We start from the raw sequence: 27,760 nt of genomic DNA, 5'->3' as shown, positions 1-27,760 counted from the left end.
GATCTTAACTGAAGTGGGGCATCTTGAAAGACACTAGGATGAGAAAAACTGCCTCACAGTTCTACCCTAAAAGTACAAACATGATCAGTGGTGCTCTGCCCCATGCAAGATCCTCGCCTTACTGGCAGCAATAACATATCTTGTGCACAATAACCATTATACCATAATCTCCAGATGGAAAACAGGGAAGAATTGAGCAAATTCTAGATTATTATCTAGTCCAGATATACCCGTGTTTAAACTACTAGATACACAACATCCACATCCATCTACCTTGCCTGAAATGCAGTGGACTTGTATATGATCGTTTGTGTAACAGATGCCCAGACGATGACCAGGAACACCATAAATGATGACAGAAGCAATAAAAAAATCCATTCATCAAGTCTCAGATATGAATAAGATTTTCATAATGTGATGAATACCTTCAGAATTATTTTTGCAGATATATAATCTGTTCATTAGCTTTACAGTATGAGCAGACCTGCTCTCTTTTGTCTTCACTTTGTTATTCTGACCTACTTTTAATAAAGATATGCATGCCTGAGCTCCAGTTTAACAGTAATAGGCAGGCAGGTTATTTCGGGATTCAAGGCCAGGCTGAATTTGTCTGGGACAGTGGAGAAGGCCAGCTGGCTGTCTTCCTTTTCAGTTGTTGTACTTGCTTTTACAGTTCTCCCTTCATGGGGCATGTAGGGATAAGGGGAAGCATGCATATTCATAATCAGCCATCCTCCTCATCTTCCCCCCAAAGCAGTGTATTATAAAAGAACCGGGACTAATGCCACTGGTATACAGACTGACACTGCTACTTGGCAAATGTTGCCCTGAAGAACTGAGGTCACTGCTGTTTAAAATAAAAACAACACAAGCAAAGGGTACATGCAGCCATGAGCATTTCTTATCTTGCATTAGTTTTATCACAGCTGCTGTTGCCCTTCCTCACAGCAGACTTTCTCCAGGCTGAATGCACAAGTTTTAGAGGTTCAGCATTGAAGATGTGCAATGCACTGCACAGTTAGGATAGAAGAACAGAAATAAAGCTTTCGCTGCAAATGGTATGCATAATGTTCAGTTATGTTTACATCAGATCAAAATCTAAAACTTTGAAAGCAGTAACTCATGGGGAGGCTGTTTTCTAGTTTCAGCAAGGGAGATTTGTAGACCAGTTCATGTTTACACAGAATACATAGGAGCTGCGCCAGAAATTATACCTCCTAATTTATTCTTTTAGCACATGATGTCAGTGGCAGATGTTGGTAGTAGGGTTGTAGAGGCTGAACCTTACCACCAATATTCTGCTACATTTTGTTGCCATGTGACAGATGGCAGGAGTGGGACAATCTGACACAATGGCATCTGACATTGAAATGCAGATGAAAGCGAAGTGAGGCATTGAATACCTCCCTGCGTTGATTGCACCCACTGACATTTAGTCTGGAGTGCATTAAAAAGAGTGCAGCCAGCAGGTAGAGGGAAGTGATCCCTCCCCCCACTCTGCCCTGGTGAAGCCTCCCCATTCAAAAAAACGCCAGGGATCTCTAAGAAGTCCAGCCAGAGGACAACAACAGTGATGGAGGGCCTGAAGCATCTTGCATGAGGAAAGGCTAACAGATCTGGGTCTGTTCAGCCTGGAGAAGACTGTAGGTGGATCTGATTGCTGTTTATAACAGTTGGAGTTGGAATCAATGACCTCTAGAAGTCCTTTCCAACTACTGCAATTCACTGATACTTGCTGAACATTTACAGAGACCAAACAGTGATGAGGTGGAGGGTGGTGCATTTCAACAGAGGTGACAGTGGGTCACATCCACTGATAAAGATGCTGGCAACAATAATATGCAGGCTTTTGTTCATCACTGGTGAAAAATGCATATCTAATAGCTATGTTGGAAAAAAGCACATTTCATAGCTGTGAATTTGCTGCCAAAAAGTGTTACTGTGTTCTTTGTGTCTGTCGCAACTTCCATGGAAAAAAAGTGTGGGAGGTATTATTTTTGCAGCAACCTATGTATTCTCAAAAAAAATATATATATATATACACGTATTGGAAACCATGAAAACTCATGAGAAAATATTTCCCTGCTAAAGCAGAGTTACAAAATTCTTTTAACTTCTTTTCACAGAAAAAGTATGCTTTTAAAAAAAAATTCAAAGTGTTTGGCATATTCTGCATTAACCTGGGGAGAGGAATTTAAGACAGCAGAAGAAAACGTATATTTGATGCATCTCCATTCCCTCTCCTCTCTCCTCCCCCCCCCCCCCCCCCCCCCCCCCCCAGCCATTTCACCTGATTTACAATCTCCAATATTCTACTTAGAATAACTTGAATAAGTAATACCTTTATCACACTCATAGCACCACAATTGCATAAGCAGCTCAGTTCTCAAATAATCACTGAAGAATTTAAAAGCCATTCTAGCAATTAATGCTAGATACAGTTCTCACAAGCTTTTCCTCATGAAGACTGTTTCATTACCAGAAATGAACACACCCTCTTGTCATTACAGGTGTAGTACCATTCTTCAAAGGCTACTGTATATGGTCCTCACAGAAGAAGAGCAAGAGATGTTTTGTAGCTAAATTCTGAAACCCAGAATATTGTGTGTCTGTTTTTGCTGGGTAGGGTGAGTTGCGTTTGGAAATTGTGAAGAAAAAAAAAAGAAAAAAGTGATAAATAAAGAATGGAAATAGCAATTAGAGTCTTTTCCTAGCCAGTTTTAAAGCTTGAAAAAGAATGTTACAAAGTCATTCCTACAATCAATCTGCTATTCTACATCTCTCAGAGAAGGGACAGAAATAATCCAACTAGATTTCCCATCTGTGAGCGAGAATTGCTTGCTTGCATTAGCCTTTCCTCTGAAGTATGGATATTACCAGAAACACCAGGGGAAAATCATCAGAGGATGTGAGATTTGCTGTGCCTTCTGGTATTTATATTATTCCTTTTGTTTGATGCCATTCATTGCAACATTTTCTTCCAAAGGAGGGAAGCTTGACAACACTATCACATTGAACTGCTCTTCATAAGTACAAGCACAGCTGAGAAAAGGACTAAGGCTATGTCACTGTCCTATAGAGAGAGCTTAGGATGGAATAGAAATCAAATAAAAGGAAATAGACCAATATTTATACCTTGACAGGATAAAGTGAATGTAACTGTCAACCTTGCCTTTTGTGTCTCCCCTTCAGTTGTGCAGCCCATGTTTACTGCTCCTCTGTGCCGTCCTCAAAGTCACAAAAACTTCCAGCCTTCTCAAGACATTATGCAGAAGGGAACCACTGCAGTACTGTAGAGTTCTGCATGAAAGATATGCGTGCACTAAAGAAAAGTCATTAGACTATCATGTCTAATCTATTTGGTAAGGAGATACCATAGCATTTCATCCAGTTGTTCCCATATTGAGCCCCACACCACACGTGATTTGTGAAGGTTAACTCTAAGTTTACCTCTCCTGTTTTTAATACAAATAGATTCTACCAAGGTATCTTATTAAGGTTCACAAACTCTACTCAAACCCTTCTAGTTAACTGTTTGGCTTGGTATTGGACTGCATTTTTTCTTATTGATTTGCATTTTGTTATCATTTTTTAATATGTACATTTAAGTATCTATGAAGTGTCAGAAATCCTTGTCCATAAAGTCATCTAAGATTACTGCACCAAAACATCTACTTCTTAACAATCAAAAAGTGTAAGGAACAGTGGTGTTTCAAATGCTTCAGGTTTATCTGACAATTGATAGAGCTGCTCAATAACAACGTTGTGCAAGAGAGCTTGAGGTCATTGTTTAATTTTACTGTGAGACAAAGAATAAGTGCATCCTAACCAGAAAAGGTTTTCCTGGAATCTGTGCAGAATAGAGCGTGTTCAGACCAGAGTGGACAACCAAGTGTAACACCAGATGGTGCTTGCTGACCATGAAGTCCTGTCTCCTGAGAGAAAATCCCAACAGAGCAGAAAATAACTTGGAATAAGTTAACCTGTGTTGCCTACATTTGATTAACTTTAATTACTAAATTAATCTCCTGAAATCATTCTTTCTTCTGCTCCATTAAGAGATAATCCATCATCATTTATGATTCCTTATTCGAATGAAAGCAAGGCTTATCGCAAGCACAGGGAAAGCGTCATTATTCTTTTAGTACTGTATTAATAAAATGGTTAACTCTGAAGTCAAAAACCATTCTATTTTTTCCATTTATGAAATGTTTTCCATAGAACTACGAGAACTAACTTGAAAACTTTTCAGCCATTTTCCAGTTTTTCATACACTTGTCTGACCACAGAACCACTGTTAGTTAAATGTTTAAAATTTGATCAGCATCCAGAACTATGAATTAAACTACACAATACTATGGCAGTTTACATACAAGCAGTGTGGATTTTTCTTTTTCTGCTGATAGAGAATGTTGTTGTTTATTTCTTCATTAAATATTACTGTGTTTGAGCTCACCCTTACAGTATTTTTGATGGAAGCTTGAAACTGCTTTTTCATATTTTCATCCCACGAACTGTAAACCACAGTAGTCACAAAGCATCTCTCTCATCCAACACACAAAGCATAAAGGTGACATCCAGCTCTATTTAAGTCAGTTCTTTCACTAACATCAGTAGACAGTACTGTAGAGATTTTTTTTCCTGCTGTTTAAAGGAAAAAGGAGTGCCAAGAAAGTATATAAATTTTCACATGCAAAGGTAAAAAATATGCCACCACAGAGAACTGAGCTCTGAGCATCAACAAGCCTGAACTCAGAAGTCTGTAGGTTATAATGTCATTTTTTTCAAATTCTTTATATAGACTTGACTAATTTTCCCCAATATGTTTCTGAACCATTTTTTTCCTGCATAGGTATTATACAATTGCCAAGCCATTTGTGCAGCTCAGCTGTACAAATCTATTGTATTTCACCGGTTATTTTCAGCAACACAAGTATTCTGTATTTGTATTCGCATCCCCAGATAAAAAGAGGAGAAATGTTTGGCAAGGTATATTAGGATATTTGTCAAGACAGTGATAGGCATTACTTGATCATCTTCTACCTCCTGACTCTTGAGCACTAAAGCCCTCATCTGAGGTCAAAAATAATGAAAATCCTAAGCACATTTCCCATTCCCTTCTGAAGTAGCAACTTAATGACTGAGAATGTTTCAACAGGTAAAGTTTAACTAATCAGAGAGCATCTTGACATTTTTCTGATGATTTTAGTAGTCTGATGCTAAGAGGGACAGGGACCAAATATGTCATTATGTTCTAAAATCTACTGTTTCTAGAAGCCATTAGCTAAAGTCAAAACAGTTTTTAACAGTTCTAAAACTGTTTCAGGAGATAACAAACTACAGATGTATGCACATAAAGCTGCATGCTCTTTCCTTTCAGTGCTGACAAACAACACTGATCTTCAACAGCCAGGAGTTCAATAGCACTGCAGAGAGAAAAAGATACTAAAAGCTTTAGAGAAAAGCTCACTGGTTTCTGGTGTCACATTTTCAGTGGCTTCTTCAGAGCGTTTTTCTGATTACTGGGCTATTAATTACTGAAGTCAATGAAAACTGGGAGAAAGTAGGAAAGGATTATTGTGGAAGTCATTTTCAACTCACTGCCTTCTGAAAAATATACTTAAAAATGATGAGGCAGTGAGATTTCCCCCCACCCCCACCCCCATTTTCTTCTGAATTTTCAGCTATTATTTCCAAGGAAACATCAGATGTGCAGGTTAATAATCTCAGTGCTACCCAAGCACAGTAAAGAAGAACTAATGAAAGCTGAAGAACAAAGGCAGTTTATTTTGTCCCATGCAGCCAAAGAATCACAAAGCTGGAACAACTGTATTGAGAGAAAGGGGAAGGAAATGAAGAGAAGACAGAAGGAAAGGATGTCTACCAACAACTGAAAGGCTGAAGAAATAATTTAATGATTCAGGGTGAAAACTATGGCAGTTACAGAAATGAAATAAGAGGACAGACCAGAATCATTCTGGTAGACAAGAAAACAGACATGAAAACTAAAGATAGGAAGAAGTGGCAGATGTAAGAGTGGGAAGTGGCTACAACCAGAGTGTTTTGGAGTACTGGTAAGGGCACAACTGTAAGTTACTAGATATGAAGACACAGTTTACAGATTTGTTCATTTTTACATGGCATCTACAGCAACTTGGCCTAACCTGCACATGACTGACCACACTAGCAAAAAGATGTCCTGTTATGACTACACAGGTCTACACAACTGCAACCCAAAGCACAGACATGAGTTTCATAGCCATCTTTATTACACTCCACACACACACAACTACTTGACTGCGTAATTACTTTTAACTGTAGACAGTCCCAGTAAGGCAAGTGGGATGCTGAGGAAAGGGGTCCAAAAGCCTCAGCAATTAGGATGCTTTGTACTAAAAGGGTTTTAAACCAGGCAATAGGCATGAGAGTTTTCTTCAAAACAACTGTCTCAAGTAATTTACTATTTAGACATTGGAGGGGGAAACATGGCCATGTCACGTCTTTTCAAGTGCTACTCCAGCAAAGACTGTATGACTGTTTATATCATTCACAAGATCTACAGAAATAGTGAATTTACTGAAAGGAAACAGATGAATATAGTAAAGAGAATAAGCAAGCCCTTCATTTTAAGTGAACTTTTGACACACATAGAACAAGCAGCACTGTACGGATGTACATTAGTTGAATATTTCCTTTCCCACAACTGACTTTCCCATCTAACAAGTAATAAGTACTCTTCCAAACTGCCTCCTGAGCTAGAAAAGTCTAGTAAGTTTGTCCTTAGCAGAAATATTATCCTTCCAAGAAGCAGCATGCAGAAGCCTGAAAGTAAAGGGTGGAGGGAAGTGACACAGTAGAGAACTAAAAGCTTGTCCACAACACTAGGAAGGTTTTTCTTGATTAAATCACTGGCATATGATCTGTTTATAGCATTGCTCAACCAGACAAAGCTACCAGACACTGCATTTTCCCAGACAAAAAGAAAAGTCCACTATAACTTCCTATTACCTCAGAGAGTTGACGTTTACTCAAGCTTTGTCACTAGGACTTTACTCATCATTAGTAGTATTCTACTACAGAATCATTTTGCAGTCACCGTTGCATTTTCTGTACTGCCTGCAGTCTGCTTTTTCTTAAAGTGAGAGTAATATCAAAGAGTTAATTCTGCTTGTAAGTATTTAAGATTTGAAATAATGAACCTGTAGGAGGGAGCTAAAGAGAAGGGGAATCTGGAACAGCAGTATGATTAATGTCTTAGATCTCTTTGCAACTGATACTTCATAACTCATTTAAAACAAGTACTAGACAAGAGATTATTTTTAACACCATCTTTTATAGATATGTACGAAACATTTTTCGTATAGTGGTGTTTTCATGAGTTTGGGTCAAAAAGCCTCCTAAAAAAGTACTACAGAATAAACTAAAAAGACAAACAATAGAACATTCACATATGGTGATAATCATTATGCATACCGGTTCTTCATGCCACTATCTATCATGCTATTATCTATGCCTTACGTAGAAAGGGAGTAGGGGAGATAAAAATTCCTACTAAGGTTAAGAATTAAAAATATTGACAAAGCAGGAAAACAGTGAAAATCCTGCCTGCAAAGGACCAATTCTAGCAACAACAACATCATATGGCCACAGTCTCTTAAGAGTGTACTAGTAACATGAGAGAACATTGAAGCGGAGCATTGTGGTAGACAGAACAACTCTGAGGGAAAAGATTTGATGGGTATTTTTAGTTCTATTTTCACTCATTTATTTCTCAGAAGAGTTGAAAACAAAGCTCAGCATGAAAAAAAACCTACCAGTCTTCCCAGAAAGGGCACAAATCCACAGGCTACCATTTGAGTCAGAACTATGTTAATAGCGTTGCTTGTGGGTCTTGCAGAGCACAAGCAGTGACATTTTTGTATGACAAAGGCAGAAGTCATTACAGGAAAAATAAAAGACTGCCTCTCAGGGTTCCATCTTACTGCAGTACAAATAGTTTCTTTTCCTATTTAAGTTTCACAGCAAAGTAGTGTGAAGTTTATGTAAATGAGCAATAAGTCATTTATGTAGTGGGAATGGAAAACAGCTTGAGAGAGATCTCTGGGAAACCAACTCTTACACCCTTCCTCAAGATAAGCATGACTGCTTGATGCTGAGAGAGCATCCATATCAGGAGTGTTTGCTCTGCTTCTAGCAAGATCTCTAACCTACACAAACCCTGTTCTCCCCACTGCCTTTGTCTTTTCTGTGCGACTCTCATTCCTAAAGCAATCAATATTCAACCTGTATTTCTGTCAGAAAGACCTGAGACACACAAATAAGTAACTATCTACTCACTGAGACTAACATTCCTATTTTTTTCCTCATGACAATGAAGCAGTGAGCTCTGAAGGTTAGTTTCAGATTGATTAAATACAGAATTGTGAGAAATGTGCAATATAACACAGACTGGATATGAACTGGAGAAGATAAAACAGTCCAAGCCAAGAGAAAATTGAACCATTGCATCATAAATAGGTATTACTTGGCTGAAGAGATGCACTTACTCATCAGGGCTAAAATCCAGAATTATGATAGTATATCACTTAACCAGCATGTGAGGCAACATAATATATTACACAATTATACGAAGCACCCTCCCCGAGAAGCGGAGATAACTACCACAGCAGAGTCTTCACATATGAAATCTGCAGCACCCAAAGGCCTTTAAGGCTACAGCTCATGCATGCGACTGGCAGGAAAAGGAGAATTTTGTCATACACGTCAAGGACCCAAGGTCCTTGACACAGGTCTCTCATAAAGTAATGCCTCCTATTAATTCCATGAAAAGTGTAACAGATACAGAGCACAGTAACGCTAGATGATAGAGCAAATTTTCAGCTAAAGAAAAAAAAAACAAAAAATAAAACACTTTTTCCAAAGGGTCACCACCACTATCTAATTCACATAGATGAGTTGGTCAAGACTCTTCATTTTGTGGTGTGACAGCTGTGTATGGCCATCCAGAATATGGCTTATCTTTCATATCACTATCACCACTGCTGAAATGCACCATCCACTGCCTCACTGTGCTCATGTCCACCGTTTCTGCTCCACAAGCATGCAGCAAACATCAATGAATGTCAGTAGTGACACTTTTTCTGCATAGAAAAATTCAGTGACACCTTTGCTTCAGACGCACTTTCATGTCTGACACCATTTAATCAGATTGCCCCTCTGCTGCAGTCTGTCACACAGTGTCAAAATGTGACAGAATACTGGCAGAAGGGTTCATCCTCTACTGCCATACCACCAACATCTGGCTCTGATGTGGTGTGTCAACATAATAAAAGCATAAAAGGAAGCATTATTATTGGAGCAGCCCTTATATTGGAAAGCTTAAGTCACTGAGGATATAAGCATGGAGCTATTTATGTCATGAAGGACAAAGGAAAGATTTTGTTTCCTCGCTTACTATAGTAAGACCAAAATTGCATTTATTTAACCAAAACAAAAGCCTTCCCAAATAAGACTTCATTGAAATTCAGAGATGACTAACAATAGAGAAATCATTTTATAAGCTACTCCTATGCAAAACTGGTTACTATATAGTCATGCTCCTTATTTATTCTTTTTAAATCTCAGAAGTTATTAATGAAACACTCCAAATTACTGTTTTTGATAATTAAGTTGAGATAATATATATGGAGTAAGTTTCATTTAATGATATTTATATTACTACATTAGATTAAATGAAGCGTGGTTCAGCAAAATTGCTTACACAGAATTCACCAGGCAGCGCAACACAACTTAGGATGAAAACAGCACAAGGGAAAACTGAAGCTGATGCCTGAACCACAGACCAGAAACACGTAACTAATAAAAACACTTATCTATTATTTTTGAAAGTGTTATTTTAAAAGACAAGTGTGAAACAGGAACATTTTCACATGATATTATGGAGCTATAGCACCTGGAAGGATAGCAGCCCTATTCTATCAGCAGAAAGTCACAGCAGTTCTGCAGGCAGAGAATCACATTCACGGATCCTCCACTGCTCTGTAGAGACTGAAGTCTCATAGTCAGTGAGGATGCATCATTGCTGCAAACAATAGATTATGTTTCCCCCGCTATTAGCTATGACATACACAGACATAACACAGGTGATAGAAGGTCTTTAGTGACAAAACAGAGCTGAATGGTTCTAAACGAGCAATTTACAGGATATAATCAAAGGAATCACACACAATCAGTGCATTTGTATCAGCAATATTCTGAGAGCGTGCATTGTAAAAATACACATTTCAAGCACAAATGAGGCAGCTTCTGATCAGTTACATATTTAAGTTCTAAAACTTGACTACCAATATGTGTACACCCTCTATGGGAGGCTCTTACTTTGCATTTTTACCTCCAGTTAAACTCTCCAGAATGTGTTTGCTTGCTTGCTCTGTGTAAATCTTCTGCTGTTGACATGGGAGTTCTGCTGGAATAGTCAAAGTAACTATAAACTCAGCATCAGCCTAGGCAGAGCTCTTCCCTTCTCAAATCCAGTACCTGTCCTGCCTACACACAGATATTAGAGTAAAACTTCCAGCCCTCAGCAGAATTCACCAAGCGCTGGATTGTTCACCCACTAACAGGGAACGTGAGCTGGGCTTAGACGGTCGTGAGACAGGTTAGTTTTACCCTACTGATGATGTGTCGTTGCGCTAGCTTCTTTTGCCTCAAATCCTTCAACATCTTCAATGGGCAAATGCACACATATCACCTTCCCTATTATGCCAGAGGACCAGTGAGTACCAGCAAGACACAATAAGGAACCCCTAAGTCCCCCCACAACTGCATATTAAGTATCTTTTCTCAATTATAGAATTTCAGTCTTGGTCATTTCACATCTTAGCTGCCTGGCTTCACAGCTGAAGTTTGCTCTCTAGTCACATTGCCATCAGCTCTACTGCTCAAGATGCAGTGTTTGTTCTTATGCAACACCCATTTGCAGATGGAAAGCCAAGATGGGGTTTCTCATGTGAACCTGAGCAATCTCATCCCAAAAGAGGATGGAAACAATATGATGCCCATTTCCAAAATGTGTTTAAATTCATTTTGTTTAGTAAATATATTTAGAAGAGCACCTGCTTAAAACCCTTTTTAACAAATCTGACTAAATCCACATATGTAATAAATTCATACACTAGTATGTGAAAACGTGAAAGGTAAGTGAAGATCTCTACTTATACATTACCAGTACAATTGACTTTTTAATCCTGTCAGACTATTAGCACTCGTATCATATGAAGTTTCTGATACATACAGGTATCCAGGTGAAGAGAACAGAAGAGGACATAAACAGAGAGATCGTGCTAACCTTGATTGCTTTTTGTTCTGTTTTTAGAAAAGGCTAATCTTAAAAGTAATTTAAAAGTGCAAAGAAGTAGCAGTAGTAGGGTCAAACATCACTTAAACTGAGAGTTTTGAATACTACAGTTACCTTGGCAACATTTGCTTCTCTCTCTGTGTAGGTTTTAATCTACATGAAGTGACAGAAAACTCAACTCAGGGTTTTCATAAATGTTTTGGGTTTCATTCCTTCAGTTAGAGACATTTTTGAAAGTATTTTCTTGGTGGACAAATGTTGCTCGCTGCACTAAAAATATGCATTTTCAGTAATTAAATTTCATTAATAAATGCCAAAATACTCCAAAACATTGGAATTAAATGCATAGGCCAAACCAAATACCAGAATTATTTTAATTCCATAATTAACATTTGAATAAGTTGTACCAGCAATAACTAAACCAGTTCATGTGAAAGTTCATCTCAGCATCTCAGAAAACAGAAAACCCAAAACAAGGAATAAGGTTATTGCATCATAAAAGTTTGTTAAGTTCAAGATTTATTCCTTTTTGAAGTCCACTGGGTCCCTCTCTGAGATATTTAATTAATGTTAATGGAACAGCCCAATAAACTACCTCTGGTGATTTGTTTAACATAGTACTGTAGCTGAAGAAATTATATGGTTGAATTTGTTTTCCTTCAGTGGTAATATTTACCTTTGTTAAAATATTTTGGCATATATCAGTCAAACAGCAAATTTATATCTAGGAACAGTGAATCGTAATACAGTAATATCTAGCACATTTTTGCTGAAAAACAAAAAGAGCAATTACCAGACTGGAGCAAAGAGCAAAACAGTATTACTGAGGCATTAATCTCTACAGGATGTTAAATTACGAGTGAAACCCTCAGGAAAAAATAAGACTACAGCTTTCTCAAAAACTGAGAGTGATGGAGCTAATTGGATCACAGAATACACCGAGGACATGGCCCTCCAGGAAGTATGGTGAATTCGCCAGTAAAAAACAGTGAACACAGCTGCCTTGTCAAGGAAGGCAAGTCAGCCACTCATTTTTACATCTACCCAAGATGGTCTTGAGCAATACAACGGGAACCTGAAGGACATAAATACAGGACGCCACATGTACTTTTGGAGCAAGATGAGAGAAAGGATTTGATTGTGTAAGTTTATAGATAAGTTTCCCCACAGTTGAGAGGAAAAAAAATCTCCTTCTGCTAAAAACATATTAAAAACCTGGCATGTACTATATATATATCCTAGATCCCAAACAATCTATTTCATTGTTTGGATGAACTTTTATACCTTAGTTATTCAAAATATTCAAATTAGAGAATATTAAATTCTCCACCTAATCATTATGAACTTGCTTCATTTTTCTATTAAGAAAGGACAGGTGTGTAATCACTTCATCTCTTTGAAAAAGTAATATAATTTGCTGTTATCCAAATGCAAATTACCCTTTCAATACTGAGTAGTAACCATTTTCCAGCAGTGCCATTCCATGGTCTGCTGTTCACTGACCAATGACTTTTCCAGATTTTTTTGTTACAATTACTTTTGAATAAGCTTTTAAGAAGTATTTCCTTAGCTGATTCTGTTAATTTTCCTTGAGTGATCTAAACTGTTGCCATATCAGTATCAAATGCTTAAAATACAGCAAGCCAGAATAGAAACAGGGTGGTTTTTTCTGAGAAAAACATGGCTTCAGCATGTGCTTTCTGATGCATCAGGGCAAAGGGGAGAGTTCTGGGGGGGGAAGGGGAACAGCTGAGGAATTAGGGACGAGCAACTTTCCTTGTTCTATGATAAGAAACACACACAAGTAAGAATGAGCCAAGTTGTGAATGTACCCACCTGCTCTCCAACAACAGGTGCACCTGATCACCTGACAACTACAAGCACAGTGAGATCTGAAGTTGAACAACTGGAACAGTGACCTCCTCATCTTTTTCTCAGCTTCATTCCCTGTGCTAAAGCTAAACCACTGCTGCCTTGAAGACTTAAAAACCAACAAACCAGCAGGCTCTACAGAAAATTCAACATTGCAACTCAAACCAAACCATTCATTGATGTTTCAGAGATGCGAATGTATCTATACAGACCAGGCATTCAGCCCCCAAATCACAGCTGCTCCTTAAATGCCTGGTGCCTGCATATGAAATTCTCCTGCCCTTGAGAATGAGCAGGCAGTACTGAGACCTGCTGCAAGGCGTAACCAATACAGCTTCAGTTACAGCTCAGCGTAACACTCATATTCTGTATTTGCCAGAACACAGAAAAGGAGTGCTGTTAGCAGCTTCTTTTAAATGCATGGGCCTGGGAGGAGGCTTCACACCCACTCCAATGAGACTTTGATGGAACAAGGTTACAGCACCCACACATCTGCACTTAATCTCATACACAGCTATGATCTGCAGGATACATTTACTAATCCATGTGTGAGAACTTTCACTTAAAAATACTCTCCACTCCATCCCCCGAAAAGTTTATCTAAACAGCTTTATTAACTGCAAATTAAGGCTGCCAGTTGATATTTAGTACAGTATCCTGAGTTCAGTAGTACTCAAGAAGAAATATTTCCCTCTTTCAATGCTGGTCTCCTTAAGTGGCACCCAAGAGGACTTCTATGCTTCTAGAAGTACCATCCAGAGTCATCACAGTGGCAATAGTTAATTAAGTTTAGAGATCAAACAGAAGCACCTTACTTTGTTCTAACAGAGCTCATAGTGATAGGAAACAGATCTACTAATAGAAATTGCTATTTGTTGAATATGAATGACTTATAGACAGAGCCATCCTTCCCTTACCACTGCATTTTTTATGATTTCTAGCTCATAGTTGCTATTTGGCAATTAAGTTCCCGTAACACTTTTGCAAGAAAAGTGGCAGAGGAATTATACCCTTCATGCAAATTATGTGTTTCAACTAACACCTTGGGATTTCAGGATGTCACATTGGATGGAAAATTGTTATTTCCCTCGCAGTCAGCTTGCAAATGAATTATGAAATTAACAGGTTAGACAGAGATCCTAACAGGAAGCCAGACCTTGTGTCACCTGTAGATCCTCCAATTCCCCAGCTCATTTACGCTTCAGAGTTGTTCAAGCATGCTTCCCTCAGAGCAAAGTATTTGTTGCAAGTCCATTCCCGCATTTTCTTGTTCTAAACCAGTAACCACATTAAGTCATTCATCTGCTCAGACTCCCCGCATCTATCTTCACTCAACCCCAAGGTCAGTTGTATGCACTCAGAACCAGCATGCAGCCTTGTTTATCCCCTATGTGACACAACCTGGCAGGGGTACACTCTCCTTACTGGCCCTAACATCACATTCTGTGATCCAGACTCAGGTGTGAGGAGACATGGAACCGGCAAGGTCTCTTCAGCTTCAGCACACAGCTGCTTTACCCAGCCCAGCAGTGTTCACCATCTTTAAATTAACCAGACAAGAAATTTCTTCCTCAAATGGCCTAAGTTTTAAGAAGCAGCCCCATTGCATTAACACTCATAAACAAACAGTAGGGGAATCCTCTACTTCAGGGCACACTAGATGACAGAAGCAGCCAGCAGATTTTGTGCCAGAATCTCTTTAATCTGAAATACAGATACCTGTGCATAGCATAGCTCTTCGAGAATGACTTGTTTGCTGACTAGAAAGAGCTTCAGGAGACCTCTTTTGTAGTCAGGCTGCCCCACAAAATAAAATCACTTAACCAGCATTCCCCCCAAAAATAAAAAAATTAAGAAAGTTTTCAATAACAGAGAATCCATTCTTCAATATCTCTAGTGTTCTGGATAGAAACAATGCAGAGATATCTGAGCTAAACATAACGAGAGAACAAAACAACCATCCAGCTTGAGAGTGCTAAGGCAAAAACATTGTTTCCCACATTATATTACAGAGGTGCTTCAGTTTTTTTTTTTTAAATAACTATATAGAAGATCTTTTACTTACAATTAAGGGAAAAAACCGAAGAATGTTGTTTAATATTCAGCTAAATTCATATCCTTTTACATAGGAACAGTGTTACAACATTTACCAGCAAACATATTTGAATACCTACTTCCTGGAGCATTGACAAGGAATACGTTGTTCTCATGAAATCCCAAAGATCAATACAAACTGCAGGGATTTCTTGGTCAAGTAATCCCTCCCAAGGTACCAATCGTGCAACCCAACAGAATAGGAAAAGCATTCAGTCCTCTCACCTGTTACAGAAATAGCTGTTCTTTGAAAGTGCTTATTTCAGTTCTTATGGAAGCAGAACACTCTTTGAAACAGAGAAAAAAAAAAAAACAAAAAAACTTCACAAAACACAGGCTAAAGAAAGATCAGAGAATCTGAAAAGCCTTTGGTATTTTTTTATCTCTCTCTGCACCACAAAAAGATAAAGCCTACAACACAAGTCACTTCAGCAGCCTCCCAGACAAGCAGCAAAATACTTCACAAATGAGAACCCTGAGCATAAGGCAAAATAACAATCTCATGAGAAAAAGAAGATTTAATTAGAAATAAAGAAGGAAATCATCACAGCAATGATAACTTAAATGCTGACCAAGCACTTACCTTACAGAGGACTGGATCTGTAGGAGTTCCAGCAAGGCCTTCAGCAGTCAGAGCACCAAACTCGCCTGCAGCAGTGCAGACCCTCACCTGCACTCCAAAACCTTCCTCCATCACTCCTAACCACACAAATCAGACAAAACAAAATACCTCCACACCACAGACCTATTAAGCTTTTGGCTTCTGCTGCCACCAATCTCCAGCTCAGTAATCATCACTAACACCTGTACAACCTCACTGCCTCAGATTACACCTGCAGTAACACTAATACCTTTAATCAACTTACCTCAGTATATGATTCTGCAGGCAGTGCAGAAGGGTTAGCACAGCCTGGCTTCCCTGCTGTATTCTGGATGGCCTCCAGAAGATGGAGGCAATCTATAGAAAATTTAGGAGAAAATCAGGGAGTTTTTAGGAGTAAAAGAGAACATCGTCAACTTATATAAGATTTTGAATTTTAAAGTATGTTAAAAACAAGACCCCAAAAGCTCCATCTTGCTCCCTACATAACCACAGTTTTAAGGAAGTGGAAATAAATAGTTACCTTTCCCTTTCTTGATCCATAATTTTGCAAACTGGAAAAAGAAAAAGGAAGGTAGTTCTTCTCCACAAGACCAGTAGAGGAAATTTTATCTACCAATATATGTCTTACTTTTTATTCTTCAGATAAGTTTTCAGTGACATATTTGTGTTACATACTTACCTTCTAACAAGTTTCTGACTTCAAGCAGAAAAGTCCTCTTGACAGTTATTGACAGTATTGCAGTAGGTCTTACAAGGCAGGAATGTTGTGTTTTTTGGTCCTGGCATATCCTCTGCTGCCATCCTGTACAGAACACATGCTCACTCATTTGTAAACTCCATAAAAACACAAACTAGAAGCAAATTATGTTATTTTTCTCTTTCTGTCTGCCACAAAAGCCTTTGAAGTGAATTTCTTTGAGAGTTACGCTAATTGCAGATTTCCTTAAATAGGGAAAACTTTACCTAGAAAGATTATAGCACAGTCACTGACACAGAAAGCAAACCGATTTACATGAGAAATAACCTCTTTTAGTAGCAGTTCCCCAAATTGTTGGATTTGTTATAGGATTTAGTCACTGCGAGCATTATCCCTGGCTATATCTTGATGGCAGCAGGGAACAGATGCCTACAATATTCCTGGCTGTGAAATCACAAACTTCCAAAAGCACTGTTACTTACCCAATAATAGTTGCTATTTCAGGCACTTTAGAAGACATCTTTCACTCAAACTACAACTCAGAGAATTCTTAATATAAAATAATGTCACTCAGAAGAGCCTCATCATCTCATTTTTACTGTACTTGTTAATGCAGCCAAGGCTTTGTTTTCCAGACAAAATAAATTATATGTACAAATAATGGCTGCAAACCTCAGCAGATGAAACCGGTTTCTGATTTATACGTTGGAAAGACTGAAGAGCCTTGGAGAAGCAGGAGGTTGGATTGGGCAGAGAAGACATGCATGGAGTGCACTGCTGCTCAGAAACTGTGATGAGTTCAGGATTAATGTCACAGAAGCGTATTGTCTGTAGACTTCTGCCTCCTCCCCTGTAGTACCTATGATAGCATCACAGCTGCCCTGCAGCAACATTGCAAGTACAGCAAAGGACACAGCTGCAAACAGCCTCCACTTACATACAGCTAACTGCTCCCCTGCATCTAGTTAAAGCAAAAGGATGCCAAAGGATTCTTGTGGGGATCTGACTGGTCAGTCCCTCCTCAGTCTCAGATTTCTCTGAAAAGTATTTAAAATAAGCCATTGTAGCATCCCTTAAGCAAAACCACTTGTGTTTGGCTTCTTTTGCAGGAAGGCCCAATGATATCAAGAAATGAGTTTTCCCATTTCCAGAGTAATGTTTTAGAAAAAGTTAATAATTTTAAGGGGAAAAAGGTGGTGGCTATTTTCTTACTACCTCTTCTTGCCATTCATAGAAAGTCCTGACTTGTACCAGAGCTAGAGCTACTCACTGCCATTTCATGGGAACTGCTGTTCAGTGATCTTCCACTAACAGCCACTTTGGGGGATTTGCCATTCCTCTTACCATTTCTCCAGGACATTTTTTGTTGCCATGTAGAGGATGGGAGAGGATATTTAGCAGTTGTTGCAATGACTTTCAGACACATTACTGAATAACAAACTTCAGCTCTATTTGTAGTCCACAGGAGAAAGCCTCCTCAGGGCCTTCTATGCCATAGGAGTGTGTCATGCAGTCAAATACCTATAAACTCCCTCCTTAAAACATTCAGCAATGTCATGTTGCTGTGTGCTACTGCCACACAAATGGCTTAAAACTGCAGTTGTTCTGAGAATCCTACAGGCACTTTGATGGAGGACTTTTCGCCTGATGATAATTTACGTTTCATGAGACTTTCAATTGCAAAGAGAAACTGTTAAGTGGCTCGGAGTGAATTTGAGTGTCATTTTCCCCCTACTAAGAGAGCTTGCCTGGCAAGCCTGTAGCAGTTGACATCAGATGAAAGGTATGGAACACTTCTGTAAATTGCCCCATGTTTGACCAATTACATTGTTAATAAGAATAATGCTATCTGGTTTACAGATCAGATACTCCTCCAAAATACTGGAAAATCCTTCAGCGCTTAAAACTGAGCTGGGAAGTAGCAGAGTTCTGCACCTGCAACCTGAGCAGAGCATGATGGAGCTTCTGCATAGTCCCCTCCCCACCAAAAAGCATGGAGTGAGGAGCAGACTGATCCCCCTTCAGGCCTTCACTCCGTGGCAGGAGATATTACACATTTCCTGCACAGAAATAGGAAATATCCTCAAGGGAACAGTGCAGAAAATAAAGAGCAAAACCAGCAGAATAGGCCTGCTATGAATCCAAAAGCACTCAAGGGACCAGTTGAAAAAGCAGCAGCAAAACCAATTTCATGTTATGGAGACAAATCATGCACTGCTTGTGCCTTCAAACAGCTACTCTATTTATTTTTAAAATCTGGCCACAATTTGTTTGAATTGCGCTTTTCTCATTTGAATTGCATCCAAGAGAAACATCATTTAATTCTCTGACCCTCATTTCCAACAGCACCAGGATCTCACCAGAGGGGGAGACAGCACAGGCAGCAAAGATTCAGTTTGCAATAGAGCAGCTTGGACTGAATGGACGAGGAATGTTTTTTCTTTCTCAGCCCATGTAGGCATATCACACTAAAAAGGCATTCAAGACTCCTTTGCAATCAGCTTTGGCCACCTGGAACACCACAGGTGAGCACCAATGGTTCAGACATTGAGGACAGCTGAAGCCTGACTAAGGAACATCAGTACACAAAACTTCAAGCTCTCCCTTCCTCAGGACTTAACACTTCTGTGGAATGTTCAAATCCTGTTATTTTCAATGGAAATAATTGTTTCTACCTGCAATCATTGACTTAAGACCACCCACTATGATAATTCTCAAATTCAGTGGTAAACAGCAAAATACCATAAAATGGGAACTGTGGACGTTTAAGAAAAACAGAACTCTCTTATCCACTTAAACCCATTTCTGAGTTCGGTCTATTTCCTCCTATCTTCCATGACATAGAGGGAAACTCACTGAAAGATCCTACTATACTGCATAGCATTGCAGTCATAATTTAATTAAGCTTAACCTGTGCTCTCTGACACCAGGTTGTTAAAAGGGTTGTGATCAATTGGCTTAACTGGGAGCAGCTGTAAAATCATGGCAACAAATCAGGCAGAGCAGAGATTTGCTTATCACAATGGATTTCAGAGTTTGAAAGTCCTGTTCTTCCTCAAATATGCACACGCATATACACATAAATTTATTTACCATCTTTGAGACTGAAGCAGCCTGAAAGGTGAATGGGAATTCCATAAGATCTGAATTAAAAGAAAACTGAAAAAATTCTACCCATAAGCTGCTTTAGATCAACTCCTTATAGCACAAGAATCCTTCATTCCACTCATTAAAAGAAATCAGAATCCCAAGGTCACCACCATAAGATTTTCAAAATAGCCTAGTAGTTTTTCTAGGAGTTTTAATTAACACAGTTAAAATATTTACAAATAATGCTGAAGAAGACAAATGATGATGTGCCACACTGCACCTTCTGACTCAGAGATGGATTTTCCTCCTACATTACAAGTTTTCAGAGGGAAGAACACTTATTGAGGTACGCAGCTCAGCACACATTGGTCAGTAAGGGAAATTAAGCAAAAAAAGAAAAAAAGTCATACATAGATCCATGTGAAGATAAATTAAGCTGCTGTCTCTTTACCAAGTACATTACTTTACATCATGATTTTATTGGTTTATCAGTTAGTACAAGTTCTAAAAGGAAGATCAAACTGGCTTACATGAAGTCAAGGCCTTCGATCCTTTCTAGAGAATTTCTTGCAAAGTTAAGGTGAATGAAGTCCCCATTAGGAGCAGTTGTTAGATCCATCTCAGATCCACACAAGCCCTTAGTTTATCATTGTCGTTTCTGCTGCTCCAGCTGCTTGTTGGCAGGGCCAAGGAGAAACCAGGTACAAGGGACATAAATATTCCATCCCCAAACACCATGACAGAGCACATATCCAGCCAAGTGTGAGCAAGCATTGCTTCTGTTTTTCTTTAAGTCTCCTACAACTAAAGCAAAGGCTGCCTTTGAAAGAAGGCTATCTCTTTTCAGAAGTGAATACAAGTTCTCCCACCTTCCGCATGCTTGTTAGAAGGCAGCTCAGCAGACAGCTCTTGATTTATGGTCAGTTTAAATCAAATAAGGGGGCTTTGCTGGACTGCACACAATTTAATTTGTTTAGGATACCAAAAACTCTTTGCCAAATGCTGAAGATAGCAGTTAGGAAGAATTTGCTTTGGGCATTCATGAATATTCCAAGGCTCACCTGTTGTCTGCTTGCTGTATTTCCAGATTAATTCAGTAGGGTATCTGAGGGGAAGAAAAGTTCAACCCACATAACTCCTGAGGCAAGTAGCAAGATTAAGAGTCCAGGAAGACTGAGCAGGCAGTTAGAACTCTTATCAATTATTCCATTTCTCTTCCCAAAACTCATGGAACATTCAGGGCCCAGGTAGCTATTGACCACTGAGAAATAAAGAGGAACATATTACTTTTTTTTTGTTTGTTTTTGTTTTTTTCAAATGAGAAACCACTACTGAAATTCCTCTATGAGACAATTCAGATTTCTGGATGGAAAAAAAAAAAATTCACAAGATGAAAATTAATTATTGCCTGGCAGCTATCAAGGCAGATCATACAGCAGTTATCCATGGCAACATTCTTTCCACCTATTTTAGTATGCCTGGTGCCTGTGGAGAAAAAAGTGGGTGACACTGAAGAGTACCATCAGTAGTTACCAAGAACTGACCTTTCTAAGGAAATAATTACCTTAATTTTTACCTCCTATTTTTGGAAGACTATATGGCTGAAGTACAGCATGCAACAATTCCTTAGTTTTTTTCTCTGCAGAGACTAAAATTATGCTCAGAATTAGAGCTCTTGATCAAGAGAATTTTTATATTCATACATGGTTGTATTTACTCACACAGATTCCTGGAGAGGTAGGAATCTCTAAGATAAAAACAAATGGAAACTGATTTCTCAGGTTTTCTTTACAAGAACATAAATTTCATTTATTTACAATGCCACTTATTAGACCCATGGCCCAGCTGTTCCCCTGTCATGGGCACAGATAGGTCTAGATAACTCTGTGACAGCTGCCTACATCTAGATATTTTCTGTAGTTTGTGTTGTGTGAGAGAAAAACCTTTCAGAGAGACAGATAACACGGGGCATTTCTGGAAGGTTATTTGCTGCAAAGTTGACTGCAAATACTGTTAAAGTGAAAAATCATCCTTCCTGGGGGTACATTACTCTTCTATGCTTTCATTGTAACATCTCTGACAGGCATCACGTCTGAACAGCCTGAAAAAGCAGCTTATTCCTATTTCAGGTGGCAGGCAACACCGATGTTAGAAAATCTTTGTGCTGATGGGCAATCTAGATAATACCACCTTGGACTTCTGCCCTCAAGTTCATCCCATTCCTAGTTCCCTTCATTCAATTCTGTGTGCAAGCTCACAGCTTTCAGATAGCAGCCTTGACAGAACACAGATGAGAGCTGGGAGGAAGATGAGCACAGATTCTGCCAGGCTGGTTTGCTCTCTCCGGATACTGAGGGAGCTCCAGGAGGTTTCTCTGATGCTGAAACTGCTGGTGCCATTCCTGAGAACGGGAGGAAGTTGACTTGAACGTGTGCAGGCAGACTTGTAGAGGTGATTTTTGTCAAGAAAATGGTGTTGTTCTCTAAAGGCTGCAGGCCAAAAACAACGCAGTTTTATTCATGTGTTTTAAAAGCCCTTTGCTGTTTGGAGTACCCCGAGGAAGCACTGCAGAGACTCAGCAGCCCTTGATGAGAAAGTAGCTAAAACACCCAAGGTAGTTTAGTCTTTAAGCTTCTGCTAAGAGACCTCGCCCTCAGTAGTAGCTGCTGAGAGCTTCTTCAGCTCCTGCTCTCAATAAAATGAATCTCTGATACCGGCAGCCATTAATTCAGTGTTTTGCTTGATGAGTGCCCGTGAAACAGCAATTTTTTTGTTGCTTTGGCAGACTCAGAGCTGCAGACTTCTCACTTTTCACTCAGAACTCACAGATTGTTATCTCCTGAGGTGTTTGCTTCAGAATACAGGCTCTAAGGATGCCGCAGAGTGATAGCAGGCAAATTTCTATGGAAGCCAACACAGTCAGATAGCAATGCCTTTAAGAACAGGTTTTGGCACGTTCCAGTTATCAGTCAGTCAGGGCAGCTTGAACAATAGGGCAGCTAATATAGAAATTTGATTTATCACATGGGCAATTCATTCCAATTCAATTTACAGATTAGATTACCTTCCAAGCCAGGGAAGGATACTCTATCAAAATGGTACGTGAGCTCGCAACAATGACAAGTCTCCACTTGTTGTTTTAGCCCTTAGCATGCATGTCTTTGAATCAGTCTTGAAAAGTAAAGCTGTGAAGTAAGGAAAAATGTCATGACCTAAAATCTGAAACTTGGTACATCTCATATCAGTATGCTCTGCAGCACTGCTCTGCTAGTCCAAAAGCCAAGTACACCATGTCCTACCATGCCATAGTTCTGAACATACTTTTGTTTTCCTGTCCATCACTGCTTCTACGATAACTGTTCCAAAACACCACCAAACCAATCCCACTCACACAGGCTCATGTTTTGAGTTAATGAAAGGCAAAAATGTCAATAAACAAGAGAAAGACTTGTCAAAGGGAAGCAATGTAAAAAGTAATTCAGAATTTCTCCACCCATAATTTAAATTGAATTCACTTTTTTCCAGGTGGTAATAAATAGTCAGTCATCTGACACTAACAAGCCAAAAATCTCACTTAATTTAGAGCCTCACTGCATATGATTCTCTGATTTTGCTTTAAATGATTAGATCTTTTTAAACTAAATGTTTACAAAAACTGGAAAAAGTATTTGTCAACAAAAATTAAAAAGTGTTACTGTGTTTTCTCTAGCAATGAGACCCGTCAGTAAAGGTAAAAATAAAATCAATAAAATATCAATATCATTGATATTTTGAAAGATAAAAGATAAAACACTGATGACAGAGAGAACTAAGGGTCATCAGCCCATTCCTGCTGTAGTGAATGGGAAACTCAGAAGAGGGGGGGCGGGGGGAGGCGGAATTTGTGGTACATTAGAAAACAGTAGGATATTAATGGACAATCCAACTGACACTGTACATCCTGCTGAGTGTAATAAGTAATCAGTGTATGGGGGGGTTCCTCTTGACCCCACCACTACAGCAGTTCCCCAGGAAGGCTGAGAATTGCCAGGGGACTGACAGAGCACCTGCAGAGCTCCATCTTTCCCCTTCACCCACACTTGGTGATAGTGGTGCCCTGGGCACCATGTCAAAGTGCTGACTGCTGCCCTGGAGGCTGCAAGGTGGAGGGACAGCCCTTCCTCCACGTGACAATAATGCCACTGCAGCCCACTTCTTTCATGTCTTAATGCAAGCCCTTACTGGTAGTGCTAAGACATAGCTGTATTGACTGCGTGTGTTTCAAAGTTCTGTCAAACATCACATCCTCTCCCTACTACCTACTGATTCCAAGCAATTTTGTCTTACCTTATAATGCTGATAACTTTTGAAGCGTCTGGACTGAATCAGGAAACATACCCTTGGAATTGTGCATAGTTTTTGCTCAGATGAAAGTGTTTTGAGACAGAAAGCGAGAGAAAAATTGCATGAGACCATTACACAGTACAGCATTTATCTCTGTGAAAGGGAGAAGAAATTGAATGATTGACATTAAAAACATCTTTTAAGCAACAATATTGTATGGAACAGAAAAACCATGCACAGAGGAAGAATAGAAAAAAATCAAAATAATAAAAGGCAGTGAGGCAAAAGTGAAAATCAGTACTAATCACAGTACTTAAATGCATGCAGTAAAGTATAATTTGATGCAACATCTAAGCTTTACACAGTGTGGGAAGACTCCCTAATTACAGAGATATCTTTTAGCCATAACTTCACCTTCCTTATCAATCAGGGAGTGCATAACCACAGCAGTCAGGGCCCACCTCTGTTTTTGTCAGTAAAATATTAACTTCTAACAAAGTATTTTCCTTGACAGCAGTAACAACACAACAGCAGAGATGAGAAAGGTTGTTTTGCACAGGTTGTCAAACCTTTTTCCTGAAGTAAACTGTAAATTTCAAAATTATATAGGAATTATGCACTACAAACATGTTTGAGTCAAGTAGAATAATTCATTTTACACAAATCACAAAAGTTTAGGAAATACAGCTTGCAGGAAAGATATATATCTCACACTGAAACATAGATATGTACTTCCCACAACACCAAAGTGTTTGACTTATGAAGTACTTTGTCTTTTGGCACAATCTGTATATAAGAGAATTTTCCTCTTTCATCATCATTCTGCATGTTTATCATGTGCTTGAAAAGATGACATGAATTGAGCTCAATGCCTTTCCTCCAGAATTTGCTTGAAAATAACTTCAATGAAAACAAAGATTACTCAAATATAATTATTTGGATAATGTGCCTCTGCTGGCTAAACTTCTTGGAAAGTCTGACATCCAAAGAACCCTGCACACAGACTGCCCACAAAGCAATCATTTCCCCTGTTTCAGAATTATTCATTGGACTGCTGAAAGCAAACCAAGACTTCTAGCTTCTCAGCAGCTCCAAAAGGCTCAGAGGAATACTGAGCAGCAAAAGAGTTGTGCTGAAAAGCGATGCAGTAATGGTGCCTCTTGCCCTTGCCACTCAGCAAAGCCTAAGCTCAGATGGAGCCTGGTGATAACAGAGCCTTCAAAAGTCAACAGCTTTTTGAGATACTTTAAGACACAGTGCTTAAGTGCCAGGGGTTGTGAAACTGATAGAACTGTGGTTAAACATTTGTGGTTGGTTTTTCTTTTCCCTAAACAAAGCAACCTGTTTTCTGCACTTGCTGTGCCTTACGAAAATGCACAGAAATTAGGCAAGCCTGAGACTCACCAAACACCACATGTGACATTTTGTAAAAGGTCAGTTTTGCAGCAGAGAACCACATATAATTATACCAAGTGTGCAACTACTTTTCCCATGCAGCAGCAGGCAGCAATGAGGCTGTTCTCATAATAAAAATACCATTTGAAAAGTAGTGTAATTAAGTGTATATCATGATGTACCCAGTAGCAACGAGAGCTCTATTAACAGCTTCTGGAACAAGTATGTTGTATTAGGCGTGCATGAACACTCGGGATGTAACGCGATAGGCCCTCCCCTGCTCGGTTATGCATATGTAGAAGGAGTTATGCATATGTAGAAGGGGTGTAGACAAAGTAGATAGTGGCTTATTTAAACCGTTAACACGCACAATAAAACGCCATTTAGCTATTCACCATATTGGTGTGAACGTGGAGTTAAATGGGCCCCGGCTGGACCAGGTCGGATTCGCGGAGGCTTAACGCTAGAATCCTGACGTGAAATGAACCACAGGTAACAAAAGTAGATCACTCCCATCCCCTGCAATGACTTTGCCTCCAATATCGCATGGCTGATAAATTGCAGTCTTCTGGATATGAAATATTTGCAAGTAATTTGCAAACTGCAGCTAATCAGAACCGTCTTCCATATTGTCACCAACCACTTCAGGCAGCATTGTTCCATTTTGACATCTGGCTATGAGGCATTCATGCACGGCATTCACATACATAGGTCAATAAATAGGAGGGAGGGTGATTTCAAGTACTTATGCTTCCATCAGTTTCTTCTGTGTACCTGTGCAGTAGCTGCCCATCTCACCTGGTAGGTACGAATGCTGTTTTCTACTCCAGGTCAATAAAAGCCTCCATGTTGACATCCACATGCAGATTTGTCCAGCTAACACCATGGAGAAAAGCTTCTAAAAGTCAGTTCAAGTTTTTAATGAGATTGCTGAGCATAAAACCACATGATTCCCATGATTTTTCACAGATTGTTTTCTGCAAACCTGGATCTCACAAGCCTACAAGCAAGGAGAAAGCTTATCGGCACAGCAACAAATAGTACGATTGTGGGTTTTTTTAAATACAATCAGTATATTGTTCTATCACCAGCTGCTTTTAAGGCAATTCACTCCCATCAAACTCTCAAATATTCACCCAAGTCGGCTTTCATCCATGTTTTTACCTCCTGAGCAATTGAATCTATAGGAACTATTGGACTTGGAGACAACACAAGGACATACTGCCAGCTGAGAACCTTTCAGCTAATTCATCCAACAGCATCTAAAGGTTCGAAGCTCACTGAGGGAGGGAACAGTATTTGGGATTTTGCACAGAACCTGCATAATCATTTTAGTATTATTTTGCGGCAAACATCCAATTGGAAATGCTATTTTAAGACTAGCAACTACAGATGACAAGAATACCTTCATCTTTCTTGATGAACCATATGCACATGAAAGCATTACTAAACAGCTTTCTCCAAATATGGCCAAAATTCACCACTTTCAGTGAGATCTCCAAGATGTACCTGCTCATAAGGTACAATGCTTTATCTTAATGTATAGCACACCTGTCCTTTTCCACTTTTTCTCCCAGTATTTTCATTCTCTCCCATCTGACATGAAGTGATGCTGAGACACCACATTTATGATGAGAAGGAGTTACACAGAGCACACTTCAAGCAGTTGGAAATGTTAGAATTTCAGAAGTCATCTATTGTGGCTTAAGCCAGTAGGTGGTTCAGCACTACACAGGTGTTTGTTCATTCACCCCCCACTCCCTTCCCAGTGGAATGGGGGAGAGAATAAATAAATAAATAAATATATATATATATATATATATATATATATATATATAAAGTAGAACTCATATGTCAAAATAAAACTGTTTACGAAGACTGAGAAAAGGAAAAGGACCTCAGATAACCATCATGACATACATACACGTGTACATAACTAGTGATACACAAGCAATTGCTCACCACCCACCAACTGACTCCCAGCCTGTCTCCAAGCAGTTGGCAGCACTTTTAAAGTGTCAGCAGCTGCCATTTCAGGGCAAACCCTGTGTGGACCGGGTTGGCAGTGGAGGCTCACAATGAAAGATCATTTTAGAGGCTCCAAATCACAGCAAAAAAAGAAACACATCTAAGAAGCTCTAAACAACTGAAGGAGCAGGTCTTTTGCTGTAGTTTTTGTTTGCAAGGTTTGTGTGTGCATAAGACTACACAGCTGAAACAAACATAAAGGCTTAGCTTGTGAGCCTGCGAGAAAGTCTCCTGAGAGCTTCTGACAAACAGGCAGGTTTTCACTTTGAGTGAAGGATGTTTGTACAAACTTAGTAGAATG

General features: G+C 39.2%; 1 long non-coding RNA gene across 1 annotated transcript; it reads right to left on the bottom strand.

The window, feature by feature from the left end:
- Positions 1-10,620: 10,620 nt before the first annotated feature.
- On the bottom strand, positions 10,621-23,663 carry LOC107315938. Its single transcript, XR_001556123.2, has 3 exons — positions 23,651-23,663; positions 21,043-21,044; positions 10,621-10,695 (listed from the first exon to the last, which is right to left on the bottom strand). It is a non-coding gene; the product is annotated as an uncharacterized LOC107315938 (long non-coding RNA).
- Between the last annotated feature and the right edge of the window lie 4,097 nt (positions 23,664-27,760).

Source organism: Coturnix japonica, chromosome 6, assembly GCF_001577835.2.
Source record: "Coturnix japonica isolate 7356 chromosome 6, Coturnix japonica 2.1, whole genome shotgun sequence".
In the NCBI taxonomy this organism is placed as follows: Eukaryota; Metazoa; Chordata; class Aves; order Galliformes; family Phasianidae; genus Coturnix; species Coturnix japonica.
This window is presented reverse-complemented; position numbering and strand designations above follow the sequence as displayed.